The sequence below is a fragment of the Gallus gallus genome, chromosome 7 (assembly GCF_016699485.2).
Source record: "Gallus gallus isolate bGalGal1 chromosome 7, bGalGal1.mat.broiler.GRCg7b, whole genome shotgun sequence".
In the NCBI taxonomy this organism is placed as follows: Eukaryota; Metazoa; Chordata; class Aves; order Galliformes; family Phasianidae; genus Gallus; species Gallus gallus.
The window spans coordinates 1,805,676-1,825,873 of record NC_052538.1 but is presented as its reverse complement, the minus strand read 5'-3'; the positions used below and the strand labels follow the sequence as shown (position 1 = coordinate 1,825,873).

The following is a 20,198-nucleotide window of genomic DNA, read 5'->3' as shown; positions in this document are numbered from 1 at the left end:
GTATTGTCCCTTCTCTCCCTTTTTCTTATCGCTTTCCCTCATTTCTCTGCTCAAACTTGTTTGCTCATAGGTACATTTGTTTACTTGGGACTCTCCTTGAAAGCTCTGAAGGAGCAAACCTTACTTCATGTAAGCCACATATCAAAAGAGATTGTAGGCATACGTATGTGCCCTGAAAGATATTGTGCAGGATTTCTTCTTTAAAACTGAGTTTTGTGTTACTGTATAGGGAGGTAGCATATAGGGAGATGAAATAGCAGTGCAAGTTTCTTGGGAGTGATGAGGAATCATACATGGTGTTTTGTTTCTGGGAGGCTGATGGTAAAACGGACAGGCTGCTGGCTCAGGTGTTCATCTTCTCAGCTGTATCTGTAAATGAAGTGTCATGCTGAACAAGTCCTCCTTTATTGGTATTTCATCTCAGCTTTTCCTGATGAAAATTAATGTCTGTGCATGTATGTATAAAAATGGGGATAAAAAGATCTACATATTACGGATGGCCAGGGATTATTTTCACACACAGAGTACCCAATTTTAAAGTGCAGATAGGAAAAAAACCCACAAAGGAAGTCAGAGCACCTGTTCTTAGCAAATGTGACAGCCTGCCAACATTTCATCTTGAGATGTGCTTAAGACTGTGACAAAGATAACCAGAAATTACTGTGCACTGGGATAGCAAATTAAAATGCAGAAGTCAGCGAGGCCACAGGATATTGGATTTAAGAGCATGACGAAGTTGTCAGTGCTGATGACATTACGTGGTTGGGAAAATATATTGGTGTACTCGATGTGTACACTGATAGCATCCGATATTCAGATGCTGAAACTGGGCAAAGTCTAAGTCAAACCCATGGGAAAAATTGCCATGTTAAGCAATTGAGCATCCATGAGTGTGTGAACCACAGGCATCTGAAGCAAGTTTGAACGTATGTACTGTGAAAGATATAGAAGAAATATTCTGGAATAATTTCCTATTTCAGACATAAATAAGAAATTATCTGAAATGGTACCTAAATATGAAGTTTGCTACAGTTAAATATTCACTGAGATAGTAACTGATAAATTTAAGCTGCTTTTGACTTTTCATGGGAAATGTGCATTTGAGAATTGTTACTCTGCATTAATCTGCCACGCTGAACTCTGACTGATGTTTGTGATATGTGACACTATCTCTGTCAAGGACAAAGTTGGCCACAGTCAGTATTTCCAGAGTTAAAGCAGATGCAAAGAGGCAGCTTTCAGTGCATGTGCATTTCATAACGAGAAATTCCATAGGTAATGGTCAGACTACCAGAAGAAAAAATGATACAGAGCCATTAAAGGCAAAATCACCACCTGAAGCTCAGGAAGTTCCTTAGCTGCAGGGTAGTGTGAGCTGAAGGGTTTACCTGGCGGTATGACCATATCCTTACCCTGCTCTTGTGCTCCTCCCTGGCACATCCAATCTTTGCTGCTCTCAGAGGTAGAATAGAAACTGAGCATCCAGCAAAGTGGACTGTTTTGGAGAACCCTGTGATCTGCTTTCTGACTCTGAGTTTACCTTGCCACATTCCTCTTAGTGTTGCCACTGAGGTTTAAAGAAAGAAAGAAAAAAACCACCCAGAAGTTAGAGCTGTAGGTTTTCTGAGTGTTGTAGATTTATTTCTCAGAGCACAATTTAAATACCTAAGTTCTTGACTCATCTGTTTTGGCGTGGCATTTAAGTCAGTATGAATTGCACTCATTCATATCCACCTCCCAACTTGCTAATCAAGCAGAACATCTTGTATATTCTGATCTTTTCAACAGGTGTGAGTTTTCTTTTGTTTGTTTTACTAAACCAGATAATTTTGTGAGTGTTTTAGGGATAACAGTATGAGATGTGATGGACACGTTAAAGCATTTTGTCCTTTGCCTCGTCTAACTTAATCTTGTGCCTTAAAAAGGGCAATATTTCTGACAAAACATAATCTCCTATCATTTCTGGCCACACATCCAACCTGTAATGTTATCTGACAGTAAATGCAGAGCTTCATCAAATCACTCATCTTCCCATGTTTCAGCAATAATTTTGAGGGAATCTTGAATAAATTACATCGTGAATGGTACAGCTGCTCTCCAGCAGCAGAACTAATGAATTGTCATGACTGGGAGAAAGGGAGAGCTGCCTTGCATCCCTAATCTGAGGCAGCTGACAGGATGATGCCTGATCAGCTTTAGTCACCATCCCTAATTACATGCTGAGAAATTAGAGCCACTTTCAAGTTAATGGCTGGTAAACACCTTGTGACAACTATAGCATCTCAGTTTAAGGAGGGGATGGGAAGAACACCTGGTGCTGCTCTGCTGACCCTCCAGTGGTGGGTGCCCAACCCGTATTAGTCTAAATGGCTCACCCTAGGGACTAGTGGGTCTTTTTAAAACTCCTTGTAGTAGCTTTTTATTATCCATACCCTTCTGGTTCCAGAGTCATTCTGAACACAAAATGATGGACATTGCCATTATGCTTTTGTTTGTACAGACATATTAACACTTCAAAGGCAAGTCCACTCTGTCATGAGCAAGAATCCCATTATTCTCCTTCATAAAATCTTCTGAGCGAGTAGGCAGTGCCATTACAATGGCAGTGGTGCAATGGTTATACCAACAATGAAAATCATTTGCGCTCTGTTTATATCTGAAGATACTAAATCTAGTACACCAGTTGTACCTTCAGAATGAATCTGAGTGCACTGTGAATACCAACTAAAGCTACAGAGCTTTAAATCAATCCTAGTGCTCTGTAAAAGCGGGAGTACCTTGTCAGGTTTGGAAATGTTAATGGAGTGGCTGGCAGACCTGACTCGAATTAGAATTTGAAAATCAAATTTCGCTCTGCTCATCATTATTTTTTTTTCCTTTCTTTTCCTTCCCCTCCTCCTCAAAAGCAGCTTGCATAAATTGTCTGGTACGGCAGACCAAGTACAGAATGCAGATCTCTGATGTGGAGACAGTAGGTGAAGGCAGTAAGCGAGGAAGGTAGGTAAAGATACTAAAAATTGAATGAATTCAGGTGGGGTTTAAATATGAAATACTGTGCACTCTTCTGTGCTGCTTTAATGCTTCTCAATATTTATGACCTCTGGAATTTTCCTTTCAGGCCTATTGCAGTATTCATCCCCTCTGCTGCATAAGGGGCAAAATCTAAAATCAGTGTATTTCTGCATATTCTGACACTGGCTGGGTGAGGCCAATATTTTGTCGAGGAACAAAAATTAAAACATTTAAAAAGAAAAAAACACCTGCATTGATGATTTTAAAGCTAAGGAAAATCATTGAGTTTATTTATATCCAGTAAACTTGAGTAACTCCATTTGTTTAACTTTTCAAAAAGACAACCTAGAAGGAATTTGATTCCTTCTTGATGTAAATAGTTCATCACTGACAAAAAGGAGTCAATGGAGGGGCCTATGATTTTTTCAGAGAAAAATGTAATGTACTTTGATTTATGGAGACTTTGATTTATAGAGAAATTCTAATGAGATACTAGCCTCAAATATTTAAGCTTCTGAAAATAATGGCGAGTCAAAATGCACATTTTCTATCTCCTGTCAGACCTAAATTTTGGAAATCACACCTTATCAAGAGATGAATGGGAAATGGGGAAGCGATCTGCAGTAGAGGGTTAGCTCACTTGTTCGTATCACCCTTTGATATGCTTGTTGGTCTGGAAGGTCTTTACTATGTGGAAATGATCAGACAAAGTTAAGCTGCTGTTCTGTTTTTTTATTAACTGTAATTAACTACTGAGCATAATACGATCTTAAAAAACCCAGGAAGGTGTTGCAACTGAATTTCTTGTTTCTTCCTCCCCAGTTACAGTCACTTCTGGTGGCACTGAAAGTGACTCTATTTGTATTTGAATGCAAACAAGTCTTTGTTATCAGAGAAATATCTAAACCTCATTGGAGAGGTTTTCCCAAATTAGACTTTTGCGCAAAGAATTGGTCTATACAGAAGAGTGCATAGGAATACGGATAGGCATGAAAGCAAAACAGAAGAACTTCTTAATTTAGAAAATAGGAAAATGTAGAGATAAAGTTTGGGTATGCATTCCAATTCCAAAGTCACAGATATGCCTATCACTGGGTTGATAACTGTTTATGTATATGGAAACTTTTTACAGGAAAGTCTTATTTATGCCTTCAGCTTGAGAGGGAGGAAATTAAATCTGATTGAAGTTTGTAAAATTTAATTTAAGTAAAATCACACCTGTTGGTGGAGAAAAACAATGAGTTCAGAGCTACGCACAGCATTACTTCTTTTTTTCCTCTGGAGGTGCTGGTGCTCATGCTCCCAAAGACTCCAAACTGATAGAAAATGTGAGTCAGTAACCAGTCTTATCCATTAGACTGCCTCCTTTGGAAAAATGATGGACGTTTTGTTCTTATTTTCCTCTGATGTCACGTGACATTTGACTACTATTTGACCGTCACAGAAGACTCCTGAAAGATGAAATTCAGCTCCATCAGAACATCTTTCAAAATCACAAGTAAGAGGAATTCATAGGCTTCTACTTCCATGATTGTTTCATTAGATAGAGTCGGGCTGAAGTAATAGTCAAATTTATTTAAATCTCGTGAGAGCCTCATGTAAGAAAGGTTACCAACAGCACCGTGATAAATATCCGTGAAACAGTTTGTCCAATTTGTTTGCTCAGCCTCTTCCTAAAGACATGGTGTTACACTTCCATTTCACTTTAAATGATTTTTTACACTGTCACTTCTCACTATCATAGCATTAATCTTCACCAAAATTAACAGTTTTCCTGAATGCCTTTCTATGGGGAGCTTTACGTTCTTGAATTAATGTGGTATTGAAAAAAAGGATTATTCAGACATATACTAGCCACTTCAATTGTGTGTGTGTGATGTGGCTATGATGTGGCTATGGTTTTGTTAGCTTCAACAATCCTTCCAGTGAAGAGGCAAAGATTTTACTAATGTTTTCCATCCAAGCAATACTATATATGGCAGTTCTTTTACATATTTTATCCCCTGATTATACAGACAAAATTAAGTGATAGCAATATATTGATAAACCTTCAGTTTTTAAAGGCTTTATTTTTAATTTAGAAATATTTACACTTAGTGTTTGGATTATTTTATTCCATGACTCCTTAGGAAGTGTTAGTATGTCTATCTGAAAAATGTTATTTGAGTTGGATTAAGAATTGTTCTTGTAGGTAATATAGAAAAACTGCTTTCAAGGGGCAAATCCCTACTTGAAGATGTTTCCCGTGGAGTACTAAAATGATCGTTATCTTTCTGCTGTCACAAAAAGCCATGAAATTATTTGGTTTTTAAAAAGGGAGCTTAAGCCTGCTAATGTATTTTTGTTGGTATGTCCAAAACCAATCCTTTTTATTTTTTTGCTATACATTATATGTGCTTAAGAGCCTCTTACAAGAAAATGATACAGATTAACATACATTGACATTTTTTTCTGCCACTGGTAATAGTTGGATGGAGTGCCTATCTCTACATATTCACAAAGCGATCATTAACATCCACTGGGAGCATTACAGCATTCACCAAGCAAGTAGAGAGGTCAGAAATGCCAGTGAGTTGAAATGTTGATGTGGAGAAAAAAAGATTACCAAAATTAATGACTGGCATTTCTCATACATCAAGTTCTATGTAAGAAAATGGGAATAAAGGAATTTTCTTTATTGTAATATGCCTTGGTTGTCAAAAAACAACGTAGTTGCATAAAATCATAACTTCTGTAAGGAAATATGAACTACTGCTCTTGACCAACTCTTTGCAGACCTCATGGCAACTAGAAATCAAAGTGCAGCCTTGCTGAGTAGCTTGCTTTCGTGTTTTCTCAGTGGTGCTTAATGGTATCTACACTGACAGAATGCAACACGTTCCAAAGGGCATGGTAAATTAAGGCCTTATTAACCAGCTTTGGTTCTGGGTCTGAATTAATTAAAACCCTGACAGGTACAAAACTCTTAATAGCTTTCCATTAGAAGCAGCTACACAACGCTGCTTTGCTTCCATGATATAAAAGCAAAACAGAGGAACAACTGCTACTGCTCAAGGATCCACTTGTATTTATTCAGGAATGTCCTGCATAGGTGTGAGGCTGTTATCTTTCTTTTTATTTTCTTTTTAGAAAATCATGTGACCTGACTTGTGTTTGCAGCCATTTTAGACACGATGGCAGACAACTCATCGTGGCCCAATTTGTTGAGCTGCTTTCCACTGCTGTAACTTCTTGAAGTAGTTTCCTCCGTTTTGAAAGAGGAGGCTCCTGGGTAGTGAGCTGAAGTGGCGGACCACCAGCTTCAGAGGAAGACACATGAAAGAGGCAAGGACTTCACGTATAGCCTGGCACCTTGTTAGGCTGGTAAGTGGTGAAATGCAATGTTCATCTTTCCATAACCTGTGGGATGTTCTTTTTCTCAGAGTTAAAAAGAAGGGGAAAAAAGCAGAAGACAGTCTTAGGAGAAAAGCAGCAGCTATACTGATCTAACGTGAAATTGTACAGATGCTTTCAAATTATAGGTTTTTCTTAAAAACATACTGTATAGTTTGAATAATGCCAAAATCTCAGATATCACTTTGCCACAGATTTTGCATGAGAAGTTTGTTTTACACTGATAGGATTTAAGCCTCCTCTGGAGAGAGGATTTTATGCAATGATCACTCACTGCTTTCAACAGTCCAAACCAGAAGAGGCCATTACAAAATTTACCAGTAAGATAACAGTGTCACAGAAGAGTAGTAATTGCTTTGAACAACAAGAAAAAATAACTCAAAAAACATCAAATTTCTTCAAAATTCAGGTAGCCAGTTTCACGTGGAATCATTTTTCTTATCAGATGCTTTTCTTATATTCAGTTCTAGACTTCTGCTTTAAAAGTGCTTTTCACTTCCATTCCTCTATTTGAAATAAACTCACCCCAAATATCTGAAATACCATTTCCCAAGGAAGATCAGAGCTTGTGGCAGTGCTACTGCAATAAAGTTGATCTTTGATGTTAGGCATCAGGAGCAACACCATGGTGTAGAAATAATGAGCTAAGAGGGCAGCTTTGTTTTTTTTTCAGGCACTGGTGCTGAGTGAGGAATCCTAGTGCAGGATGAGGGCATGCTGCCTTCTGGTGGATGCATACCAGGCTTTAGGCTCACCTGTAGTGATGCTGGCTGCAAAGGCATTTGACATTAATTGACCACTTGTGACGTGTGAAAGATGTTGAATTGTATGGTGAAAGGTGATAGATAAATGTAGAGTGAACAAATAAAATCATTTTACCAGTGTTTATGAGGCAACTGAAATAACTCAGGGTAATGCTGTATGTTCAGGCAAGGGAGCCTTCTGGATGAAGCAATACCCTGTAGCATTGCCTGTAAAATCAGAGAATCTTTTGAGTTGGAAGGGACACTCAAAGGCCATCTAGTCTAGCTCCCCTGCAATGAACATAGATGTGCACAGCTGTATCAGGGTGCTCAGAGCCTGGTCCAGCCTGACCTTGAAAGTCTCCAGGGATGGGGCATCCGTCACATCACTGAGCAATCTGTGCCAGTGCCTCGCCACCCTCTCTGTGAAAGACTTTTCCCTTGTAGCTAACCCGAATCTCCCCTCTTTAAATTTGAAACCATTTCCCCTTGTCCTGTCACCACAGACCCTGCTAAAGAGCCTGTCCCCTTCTTTCCTGTAGCTCCCCTTTAGATACTGACAGGCTGCTATCAGGTTGCCTTGCAGCCTTCTCTTCTCCAGGCTGAACAGCCCCAGCTCTCTTAGCCTGTCCTCCTAAGGAGATGTTCCATCCTTTGCATCATTTTTGTGATGCATTTTGTGATCCCCTGGATGCACTTGAAGAGATTTTCAAGCATTTCACTTCAATTTGCATGTATGTAAGGGTACATTTAGAAGTTTCTATTTTTTTTAATAGTGTATATATCTATATCTATATATAGATCTGGACACATTATGCTTCTGGAGTCTTATGCCCTGGGGATGAAATCCTTCTCTTTGCCTATCTCTGAGCATGTGTCCTACTGCCATTACCCACTTCCCATGCTAAAGCCTCTCTTGTATAAAGTCCACTTGCAATGATGTGATTTTTGAGGTGTTTGTTTTTTCCCAAGAGCTGATGGGCTGCAGTCATTCTTAATGTTTAATCTCTGAAATGTTCATCAGGATGATGAAATGAGCACCTGCCTGTTTCCACGGTCTGCATAATCTGTATTTCTGTAGGTGGTGCACTACACAATTCTTTGAGGTGTGCGTGAAATGGTCTTGAATGATGCGGGAGTGCTGGAAAAAACAGAGAGGAGGAGTTCCAGCTGTTTCTACTCCCATCTCGTTTTTCAACATGGTTGGACAGGGGAGAGAATAGCAAGGGGAGGGAAAAGAAAGGATTTTGGGATTGCAAATGTTCCTGTGCCAGTAACATGCTATTTTTCAGCTCCAAAAGAACTGTCTGTAATGCAGAAATGAAGTGATTTACCCAGCAGAAAATAAGCGTTGCTGCTGTATTGTTTTTGGCAGGAGTTGGTGGTTCATCATTTGGACACATCAGGTACTTTCTCTGTGGCTGTCCTGTAATTTAAAATGACAATGTTGCAAATGTTGACAAAATGATGGAGTATTGATTGGTGGTAGAAATCTAGCAGGGCTGGGAACATTCATCTATGCAGTACTATTTTGAAAGTGAGTTTCAAAAGCACTTTTCTCTTTGCTAATTTATTTGCTGTGCCCTCTTTGATTCACCAGGAGGGAAACTGGAAATTGCCGACTGTCTTGAAATTTCTCTGTTGTGTTTGGTATTGGTAGCATTTCCTGTTCCCAGCATTTTTGAAGACTTCAGGATGGGACACAGCTGCTTAGGCTGAACTTGGTACAGAGGCATAATGCCACTTCTTTAGTAAGTCCCTTGTATTGTTGTTAAAAGCAAGGATCATTTCCACCTATGGTGTCTTTCTAAAACAAAAAAAGACACCCCTTTCCATTGTTATTGATACATTTTAGTGTTGGCTGATTTTTTTTCTTACTGATCCTCAGGTTGGTTGTAACATTGCAAAGCAGTATTCAGCTATTATTGTGAACTATTTGGCAGAAGCAAGCAGATGTAGACGAGCTGAACTCTGTTCTGCTTAAATTGATTGGGGTGATAACATTTTTTTTTTCCCTTAACCAGTAGCAATCCAAAGGCTTTTTTCTAGCAATGCTCTCCACTTTAACAGTACTAGCTTACTTGGGTCTTACTGTTCTTTAGAATCTGTATTTCTATGTACCTTAGTACTATTTTCTTATAATTAGACTGTTCTTGAGCAGTTTCCTGTTCTGTCCAGGTAATCATTTCCTAAATCATACAAACTGGGAAGCCAAACTGATACGAACAGATTTTGTGTTAAGGATGGATCGCCCTAAGTAACGGGCTGGGACTCTAGAAACTGATTTCAGTGATCATCTCCTGCGAGGACTTGTACTGTGATCTTGCTTAATCCATTAATCTGTCTGTGAGATGCATGTCCTACCGAGATCAGTAAATGTATTTGTTCTGATTGCAGTGAATTTTAGCTTCCTCTGTGTGACCATTGTTATCATTCTTCTTCAACATTTTCTGTGATACAGACAGTGTGTAGTGTATGCTTAAGCATCTGAGAAGCATCAGAAAGTGTGGCTGTGGTGGCACATGAGTAATGTTACTGACTGACAATAGAAGAAAACAACCTTTTGAAGGTCAGGTTACCCCACATCCAGAAAATATTTGTCATGCCTGGAGAATTGATCTGAAATTTGATCAATCTGGGAGAATAAATCGCAGCAAAAAGCATGCATTAGGACTCTCCCTTAAAGAAATTCCCAATGGAATTTGTTTTATGGAAGCAGACTTAAATATTTTTATTATTAATAGGCCTAGCGTGCTGGAAGGAGGCTGGGTAGAATATGTACAACACAAATCAAAACTCAGTATGCAATGCAAGAAGCACAGAAGTGTATTTTCCCCATTCCCCACTATCATTCTCCCAGAGATGGTAACAGGGGAATGATAGAAAAATGGCAGGGGCAGCAGAAAGAGCAATGTGTACGTCAGTGGTTCCAGGCAGACTAAAGCTGTGGAAAGCTGGATGGCTTTAAGTGTGAGTAATCATAAACACTAACCATATGAACCTCATTTCGTACATCTTGGTAGTATTTTATATTACATAACCAAAAAGAAATGCTACACATCTTCATAAGGGGACAGTAAAGCAGAAGGAGAAGAAGCAATTAACTCCTGAGGGTTGCTACCAGCTGATACCTCCTTGTAGTGCATACCTGACCTAAGTTTAAGAAAAAAGTAATGAAAAAATAAAGACCATTTGTCATAAAATGAAGCGTATGTTGTAGTGCCAAACATCTTAAAACAACAAAAAAGTCATTGTAAAAGCATTAGATTTATTCCAGGGTTTCTCTGGGTCTAGAACATAGAATTGTTTTCGTTGTTTACAGGTCAGGGCAAAGGGGTAAGGAAACCATCAGTGATTTGTTCTTTAGCTGAGCCGATCCACGTAATGAAGTCAGTGTCCTGCATAAACTGAGAGAAGGCAAAACCCAAATAAGAAAGCTTAGTCTGGTATTACTGGTGGTATCCAGGATTACCAGTAAACAACAGAAGGTACTTTTGAAAAACAGTAGAGAGCTTGCACAGGTCTTCTGCCCTGACTGGCAAAGACGACGTAACCCTAAACCCTGGCAGATCTGCTCTGCGCCTACTGAACCAATTTTGGCTTTCACAGTTTGCACTAATGAGTTGGAACAACCGTAATGCCTGTAGAGCACAGGAGGAGGAAAAAAGCTGCTGTAGTGTTCGGTTTGAAATAATTTTCAGCCAGAACGTTCAATTTAGTACACAATACAATTCCTGCTAAATGAAGGGGGTGGTTTGGAAGGGAAGGGGACAAGCAACATAGTTTAAGAGAGAAATGTAAAGTGCAACTGTATTAACTGCAGATTTCTCTTGCTCCTGCTGTTTACCTATAGTAATTATTGAAAAAACAAATCTAGGTAGTTTATCCCTATCTTTCTTCTGCTATTTTTTCAGTCACCTTTATTCATAGAATTTCATATCAATAGCTCTGTTTTGTCTTTCATCCCCAGTATTGAAAGACAGAGTTTCTATGCAGAATTAAAAGCAGTGTAAATCCACAGCAATTGTTAGGATTGGCTGTTGATGACTTGCCTGACAGTAATGATTTCATTAGCTCCTAGCAGTAGGTCACTGTTATTTTGGTGTCAGCCATGGGTAAGTAGTGATCTTTAAGTTCTGTTGTGCCAACGTAGCCTCAAAATCTCCAAACCAAATGCAGTTTTATCCCAGTTCCTCTCGTTCTTTGAATTAGCTAATATGTATTGGGCTTTTTTCTTTCTCGTCCCCTTGCTTTCTCAGATGAGCTAAGATCTTTGATACTTAAATTTGCTTGCTCTGTGGTTGGATCACAAGAACCCAAACCCATGGGGCTCTGAAACAATGTGCTATGGTCTTCTTTACGGCCTCTTGTTTTCACAGAAGCACTGTGGGGGTTGTTTTAAGCTGAACGTAACGATTGCTGTAGCTGCTATTCTAGCACCTCATGTTGGCGTGGATTGGGATTTCATGTTGCTTGCATTCATTTTTGAGAGGGCTTTGGATCTTGTTAGAGAAGATAACTTGGCCTTTCACGTACTGTATGTTGATCTGATGATGTTAAGATCTTGCAGAGCAGTAAGAAAAAAGCCCTAACGTAGATGAAGCAGTTGTTCATCTCATTTATGAAATCAATTAACTAACGGGTATGATTGGCTAGCTGCCTGTGGCACAACTGTGTACCACTTCATACATCAGATGCATTTTCTGTATAGTAAATTTGTGAAGTCTGAAAGCTTTTACTCAGTTTCTAGGCACAAAATGTTATTTTTGTATTACATATCATGGTAATATTTTGTCTTAAAATACATATCTGATTGTCTTGAAATGACAATCAGTGCTGACTAGATTTCTCTGCCTTAAAAGGGAACTTACAGCCATAGTGTAAGAACCTTCTTGATGGCCATCCAGCTATGGGAAATATAAACTGTGCTTAATTCAAATAGTGTTCTTTCCGATTTTTATATCAATTTCCAGAAGCTCTACCTAACTGTGAGCTTCCTTCATAAAAGTGCAGGCAATAAAATTGTTCCCACTGCCAGCTTGTATGCCTGAAAGCTCAGGGTTTTTTTTGTCCTAACAGTATCAGGGTTTTTTTTTTTTTAATAAAAAATATTAACTTTCTTCACAAACATGTCTGACATTGAGAAGAAAATATCTTTCACTCAAAAGAAAATATCAGTTATATTTAATGATGAAAACAAATCATTGTAAGAGAAGACAGAAGGCAACTGGAAGAAAAATCTGGAGAGAGGTAAGCTGTAAAAGCCCCTGGTTTCTTGCCATTCTGAAAAGGGATCTTAGTTTTTTTGGTAAAACTGAGTTTTGAGGAATAGTTGCAAGGAGCAAATTTAGTGAACGTTCAGTAGAGTTTAAATCTTGCTCTCTCAAATACCAAATAAATCCTAAACTAAATAGTAAATGGTTCCTGGCTGAGCGGTGTCTCATCTTTCATAAGCCCTGATCACTGAAGCTAGGGGAGCTCTAAGCATGAGCGGATTCTCAGTGGGTAAATGGAAACTACCGAAGCAAAAGGTGGCAAGAAGTATTTCAGGACTCTGCTTTTGAACGCAGAAGGGTGGAGCCATTTTGCAGTATGTCAGGAAAGAGGATGGAGCTGTGAGAAATGCTTGCAGTACAGCCTGATGGCTCTGCACAGGCTTGGCACACTTCAGAGCTTCGAAACCAGTTGTTTCGGTGCTTCCATACTTTGGGATCTCCAAATGAAGAGAAGCTACCAGACAGGTTACACACAGCGCTCTGGATGGAATACAAGGAGATGCTCAGAGAGGTGGTGGATACCCCGTCCCTGTAGACACTTAAGGTCGGGCTGGACGGGGCTCTGAGCACCCTGATCGAGCTGCAGGCATCCCTGTTCATCAAGTTGGACTTGATGCCCTTTGTAGGTCCTTTCCAACTCAAACAGTTCTATGATTTTAAGTGTCAACTATGTGACCTGGCCAAGCTTAGGCTTAGCTCTCTAGAGGCAGAAGAGGAATATGCTAGGCAAAAGTAACACCTTTAAAGGTTGTGGGCTTTTAAGGATTTCAACAATGCATATTCATAAGGTGGCTCAGAAAGGTCTGGCCAACCAGATAAGCTGTCAGCAAGTGTTTCATTAACCTGAGGTTCTCTCTTTTTGGGAAATTTCTTAACAAAAAGAACACTAGGAGCATTAAGCCTTGGGAATTGTATTTCACCATGTGAATGAAATACATTTTGTTAGAGCATACCTCAAATTTGCAAGTGATTGTCTTCATCATAAAAATTCATGCTATTATGGATGTATAAAGCACACTGTGATAATATCTTGTTACTTGCAGCCCATGCATTGACTCCCCAGAAGTATACCTGCAACCACCTAAGAGCCCAAGCCTGTAAGATCTGAAACCTTTTGCACAGTATGTGGTTGGCTGAGGGACCAGAGAAGCCAGCTGTGCAGCTCAGTTCCTCTCTCTTCACAAGCAGAGGTAAGCGCATGAAAAAACTTGCCTCCCTTTTTTTGCAGCTGTGAACTGAAAATATTTGGCATAGGTAAAGTTTCTGCCTTGTATTTTCCAGTTTCCTAGTTGAGGTGCTTTCCTCCTCCTCTAACTTCAGCTGCTCCAAAGGATGCCTGGAACAAAACGGCCTTCAAATGCTTCTCTCTGCTAACACTAGCAAGGTAGGAGGTGAATTACACAGGACAACTAAAAGGCACTTCCTTAGCTGAGGAGGAGTCAGTCTGGCATGTATCAAAGATGGCAGCACTTTATTGAGAGCTTTGCCAGGGAGAGCTGCCTTACAGCTGTGTCTGTTGAGCAGCCAATGCGTGGTCTCTCCTCTGTTTTGTGACAGAAATTTTATGTAAGTCCCACAGCCCAAAACAACAGTCAGGAATCTGCAGCTCTGTTTCCGTAGGAAATACATTTTCCGATCATGTCACAGATTCGAATTGCAAACATTGAACCTTTAGAAGTAGAAACATTCAGCTTGCTGGTCAGCTATCGGTATGCCTTTCAGCTGCCTATTAGTGAGGCTGGAAATAAATATGTTATTACTGTTATTTTCAGAAAGGCTTTAATATGTTTAAAATGATGCTCGTATAAGCAGTGTTAGATACTAATTCTTGCTGCCTTATTATGAAGAAATATAATTGCCGTGAACAAGGACCAATTGGAAAAAAAAAATGCAGTCCTGTAGATTTGTTGCTTTGTTTTCTGCATGCTTCAGACAGCTTAAATGAAAGAACAAATGACAGGATCATTACAGAACAGGTCTGCTTCACCTGATGATGTATAGCACAGGCCAGTGCCTAAAGGAGCACTGAGCACCCAGCCCTGGAAGTCTGAGACACCAGCACGTCCCAGGGGACGGGGCAAGAGACAGCTCTCTCCTGGCACATCAGCATTCAGAGAAACATACATGATAAAATCTGCATAGTATGGGTTATTAACACCAATATTCTATCTGCTGCCTCAGTGCAAAGGTTATAACATAGTACCTTCTTTACCACTGATGTTTTATAGTCATGCTAAAGAAAATAATTCTGTTGGGTGTGTTTTCTCTAGGGTGTTCTGCCAATTCCTACCTCAGCTCCCCTTGATCTGGGTCCTGGAAACTCAGCGAGTGCTGTGTCCTGAAGCTAGGAGCCACGGAGACAGGCATTCTGACTGCACACTGCCTCTGTGCCTAGATGGTATGTACAGTGAATTAGCTGTCAGTCATTTGCATGTGTCATATCTGGGCTGTGCTGAGATCTGCACTTCAAATGTAATGGTTTAAAGTTTCCACTTATGTTAACTGCTCCTCATGAGTGTTCTTTACTCCATCCTAAGGTGTTTGTCAGATGCTAACAGTGCAGTCCAACAGGGACTGCAGTAAGCTCTGGAACTCAATCTGTATGTACTAAGAAATATGTTGAGCTAAACACAGTGGTGTTCTCCACAACTGCTACTTAAAAAATGTACAGTTGAGAAGGGCGATCACTGGAGTCACTTCACTAATGCAGTTTTGAGCGCGGTTTTAAGCTTGATTCTCCAGCCATCTCTGTGTGTGTGTGTGTTGGGGCAGCCTTAGCTTTGTGTGCATGGGAGAGCTGCAGTCTTCCTCTCAAACTGTATCCCTGAGGTGCACCAACACTACACGTTTCTTTTCCAAATGCTGCCAGTGAATTTTGGCATGGCCATTTTCTGAAGGTGTTTCTGATCCATTTAATGAATGGTTTCTGTGAAAGTTAATTCTGTGTGTATATTGTGAGAAGTCTAATAATGCTTTACTCCAGTCTCTCTTCCACTCTCTGCCTTCATCTCCGCACCCAGGAGTTACAAAGGCAGGGGCTTTCCCTCCTCAGTGAAACACTTACTGTCAATAGCAATGTTTTAGAGGAACAAGCTTTTATGCAAAGGTCAGGGAATTTTGTAAGGATCATAATTGCCTATAGGCTTCATTAACCTTTACAAAATACTTGCCGTCGCATTGCACAACATACGATTAAATGACCATTAGCATTCAGAGCGATTAATGAATGTAACAACCTCGAGGTATCACAAATAGTGTTGATGCATCCCACTGCTGATCTCCCATCATGAGTCTTATTGCAGAGAACAGACTGTCAATGATGAAGCCCAGTTTCTGTGGTGTGCATAACCCAGGAAGCAGAACTGTGGTGCTCTGAATCTTTAATTCAGTCTCGTCTCGGTATTATGTACTGGAGAAGGCCATCTGAGGAGTTCCTCCTTCCTTCATTTATTCAGATTCTCTGAATATGGACCTGTAATCATTATCTTGACTTCTGTCCACGCTGTGCTCATGGCTACAATATCCAAACTTGAGATAATAAATGTATGCAGTACCATTTAATTGTACAGAATTATACACAGATGAGAAACCAGGGTAGATACTACTGACTTCATTGTATTAATGATAATTCCAGATGAAATGGGAGAAATGTTTTCAGTGTTGGGTGCTTGTTGTTTTGCATTTGATTTGAGTGGGTTTGGTATTTTTATGGTTTTTTTTTTTTTTACAATTTCAAGTTTTAAGTAATGTTTAAAGATGCATGTGCAGTTTTGTGTGCCTTCAAATAGAGTTGTAAGTAGCAAGGACTGAAAATTTGATTTTTCACTAGGGAATTCTCATATTGCAGGTGGAGAGCAATGCCCACAAAGGTCACAGGCCAGCTTATCATAAACTTTTTTCATGCTGAGAGTATTTCCATAACAAAGAAGGAACTGAGCTATTCTATTTTTGCTTGTTCATTTGTATTCCAGCCAATTTAAGGTCGCTTACGTCAATCTGAATTGGAGGTGTACCATATGCATTGCTTTAGAAGTCTTTGGTCTCTTTTTCATGGAAAAAATATTGTCTTGAATTTCCTCATTTTTGTTTTTTTTCTTGTTCCAATCCTTCCTTTGCTAAGCAAAAATGATAGCATGAGAGGTGATGGATGGGGCACAGCAGCGTGTCAGGCAGAACACCCAGAGGCTGAGGCTATGAAACCTGACTGGGATTGGAGTGGGCAGAAGGAAGCAGACAGAGAGGGAGAGGCAGAGAACTAGAAAAGCAAGGTGTTATGGACTGGCTGAATGCCAGAAAATTAAAGTCATGGATTGTGTTATGGCTATATAAAAGAAATCACAGCAATGCAACATGTGATCTGTATATACAGTATTGTCTTATAAAGGGAGAAATTAACATGCTAAAAAGATAGTGGAGAGTACTGAATGGGAAGAGCAAAGGCTCTTAGTGAGCTCATCAGGAGGTTAATGTTGTTCTTCAGTCCTTGGAGCTGCAAGTCAAATCTTGTACAGGTTTTAGTAAATATCGTATACCAGCACTGCAACAGAGGCATAAAAGTGGTACTGAAGCATTGTCAAATACTTTCATGTGGCCTTTCATTTATTTCCTAGGTAATTTGCCCCTCAGTTTCTATGGTTTATTAAATAGTTGGGTAAGCACGTGCATAATGCCTCACTGAAGTGAGATCTTTGATTCTGTCTGTCCGCTAATATCAGCCCTGTGCATACATGTGATTGGGCTTTTCTGCAGAGCTCCTTTCTTTTCATCTCCTTTGGATGTTTTTTTGTTTGTTTGTAGATCTTTAACTTGAGCTTGCTTTTTTTTCATGAGTCTGTGTGCCTAAGAGAATCCCATGCCACTTGAAAAAAGAATTAAGTGTAGCTGAAATAAGCTCATACTTAGCAAAGCACCAGGATAACAGTTTTCTACCTATTTTGTTGTTGTTTGCAAGTTTGGTTAAAACACTCACGGGGGAATTACCACCTGCTCATCCTCACAGGCAGGAAGGAAAGGTGAAGTGGTTGTGTAACAACATCACCTCCAAATAACCAGGCATTTTCAGATATTATACAACATTACAAAGAAGAAAAAGTCACAATTGGAACTCAGATGAATATTTTATGAGAAACATATTTTTGAGCCTTTGCAGCATAGAACGGAAGCTAAAATTTGGCTTCTTGATAGCTTTGAGAGCCAAAACGTACTCTGCGTGTGTTCAAAAAAGCTGTAGTGATTTCTCATTATCCCAACTTGTTCTGCACTGAGCCATGCACGGACTTGTCTTCGGATGAGGTACTCCATACATTTCTGTAACGTACTTCTAAGTAAAACCATGAGAGGTGTTGGCCTTCTCAATAGCACATAATAAAGAATCTAACTTTTAATTATCAAGTGAGAAGCAGCACACTGAGTCAGGTAAAAATCACACTTGCGGCACTATGGGCGTGATATCATTATGTTCATGTACAGCATCAATCCCCAGCAGTCAGAGTTTCTTGTATGCCCTGCTCCTCTACTCTGTCAGTTATTTCTGCTTTCACTGCAGAGAGCTCAGCCTGCCCAGACCAGTGGCAATACACTAGAAAAATAATTAGGAAATGTGTAATATACTTGTTTTCCTGTAATCTAAAGAAATGTAAATAAATAGGAACAAAATACACAGAAGACAACTAGAGAGTTAAATGGGGTGAATTTCAGCTATGCAAAAATACCATTAAATCAATATTTGTGTTTCCTTTTTGAGGAGATACTCTTGGTTTAAATCTGCTAGTCTGCCAAGCAAGTAGATAGGAGAAAAAATAATCCTTTCTGGTTTAAAGGTTGTCACAGGTTATTGTTCTTGGCCTGCTGAAGTCTCTTGTTCTGATCTTAGCTCTGATGTGGCAATTCCCCTCTTGTTATTGTTTTGATAGGGCTGGATGGGTACCTCCTCCTACCACGGCAGTCCCATGCAGTACGCTTTCTTGTGTGTTTGCCAAAACATTGTAGGAATCATAAAACACAGATAAGGAAAAGCCTAGGAAAGGAAGTCCAGGGTGCAGTCTCATACAAGGTCCTGCACACACGGTGGTGAGCATCTGTGCTTGGCGGGGGTGCGACAGTGATTGCGTGTTGTTAGTTTTGGAACTGAGTTTGTGTATGCGTGTGGGAATTTGAGATGGCTGCGATGGAAGCATTTAGGAGACTGAAGACCTTGTCAAATAAGTAAAGCTGATGATATCAAGTAGCATAATCACAATCTTAGAAACCTAATATTCAGATGTGGTATCAGTGGTTCCCTAAATCCATTGGAACAGGTTGGAAGTAATATGCAATAAGCCAACAGTACTATTTAGTCCTTTGCATGTAGAATATCTATCTGAAAATCACTGGAAGAATACACTGCTGCTATGTATTGTGATGGTCTGTACAAAGATTTTTTTTTTATGTATGTTCCCATTTGTCCTCCTTTTGATAACCATAGGAATTACTATATGAAACTAGCATTTCAGACATCCAGGATGTTGTTTTTTATTTGTTCAAATCTGATTTGGGCATTGTTTTATTATGAGCAACCATTTCTTGTCTCTGTATCTCTACCATTTCAGCATGTCAATTGTTACGTGGTACAGTTACTTCTTGCATTTGATTTCATTTTTTTCTGTTGTTTCCTATAGAAGCAGGTCAGTCTGTCAGGCTGGTACAGTCCTCATATTTTTCAACTGCACTTAGACATTTCCTATTTAAATCTGGTTTTTGCCTTCATCTGCTTCTTGTCTGTCCAGTCCTTGGATCCTTTGTTAAAATTCCTGAGCTGTTACAGTCTGCACCGAACTCATTTTAGACTGTGGATGAATGTGATGCAGTAATGTTGATGGATTATTTTTATATATTTGTATTTGAATTTTTAATCTGCAAAGCATTCATACTTTCTCCCCTTCTTTCATGAAAGAAAATGAATGTACCCAGAAATAGTCAACTTTTTATTTTGTCTTAAATGACACAGAAAAGGACCAAACTGTAAGCCATGCCTCAGTGCAGTAGTTCAAGTAAATATTATTACTTCATTTATTTATTTTACAGAGCTGTCATTGGGCACGAGAAGGAGAAAAGAGACTGCAAAAAACAAGAGGGATAAAACGACATCATCCGGAGGGAAAAGGTAAGAGTCTGGCTTTTTTTTTTAATTGCTCCATTCTGAGATGTCTGCAAATTTCACATGTATGTGCCATGGTGACAGACATCTTCAGCGTTCACAAAAGTTAATGTAGTCTCAAAGTAATTAACTGGCAAAGAAGCTGCTTAGCGCTATCTGGGGTATTGCAGTTATACTGCAGCAGTATCTTTGATTTCACTTTATGTAATATAATTTATTCACATTTTCATCTACCACCATATAAAGTCTTAATGGGAGAATGCTCACAGCGTTCCCCTGGGGAGACACCCTGCTGGAGGATGAGCTCGCAGACCACTAAGCTAAAAACTGTTCTTCCAAGATGTCCAGTATTTCCCAGCCTGGAGACAGATAATCAAGACTGTTATCAGAGTTCTGTATCAGAAATTCATCTTGTATTTGGTAACAGCTTATCGAGCCGGTGGCTCCAGTACTTGGAGGCCCTAACTGGCTAACAGGGTGGCTATGGGGATGGGAAGTGTTCCCCTCCCAATGACTAGCTGCTTCGTGTGTTGTTTGGCAATGAGATGTTACTAATCCTAAGAACAGTGACTGTGCTTTTAATCTCTTTTGTTTCTAATGTATTGGAAACTAGGAAGGGTAAAAAGAAAGAACAGAGTG

At 39.6% G+C, this 20,198-nt stretch overlaps 1 protein-coding gene across 3 annotated transcripts in view; it reads left to right on the top strand.

The window, feature by feature from the left end:
* The window catches only part of ZNF804A (zinc finger protein 804A), a 257,653-nt gene that overhangs the window by 197,894 nt on the left and 39,561 nt on the right, over positions 1-20,198 (top strand). For all 3 annotated transcript variants that reach the window (XR_005861574.1, XR_005861576.2, XR_005861575.2), the window contains 6 exons: positions 2,910-2,997; positions 6,142-6,375; positions 13,468-13,614; positions 13,706-13,808; positions 14,695-14,822; positions 19,487-19,565. The gene's annotated coding sequence lies outside the window, so the exon portion shown is untranslated. The remainder of the gene's footprint in view (positions 1-2,909; positions 2,998-6,141; positions 6,376-13,467; positions 13,615-13,705; positions 13,809-14,694; positions 14,823-19,486; positions 19,566-20,198) is intronic.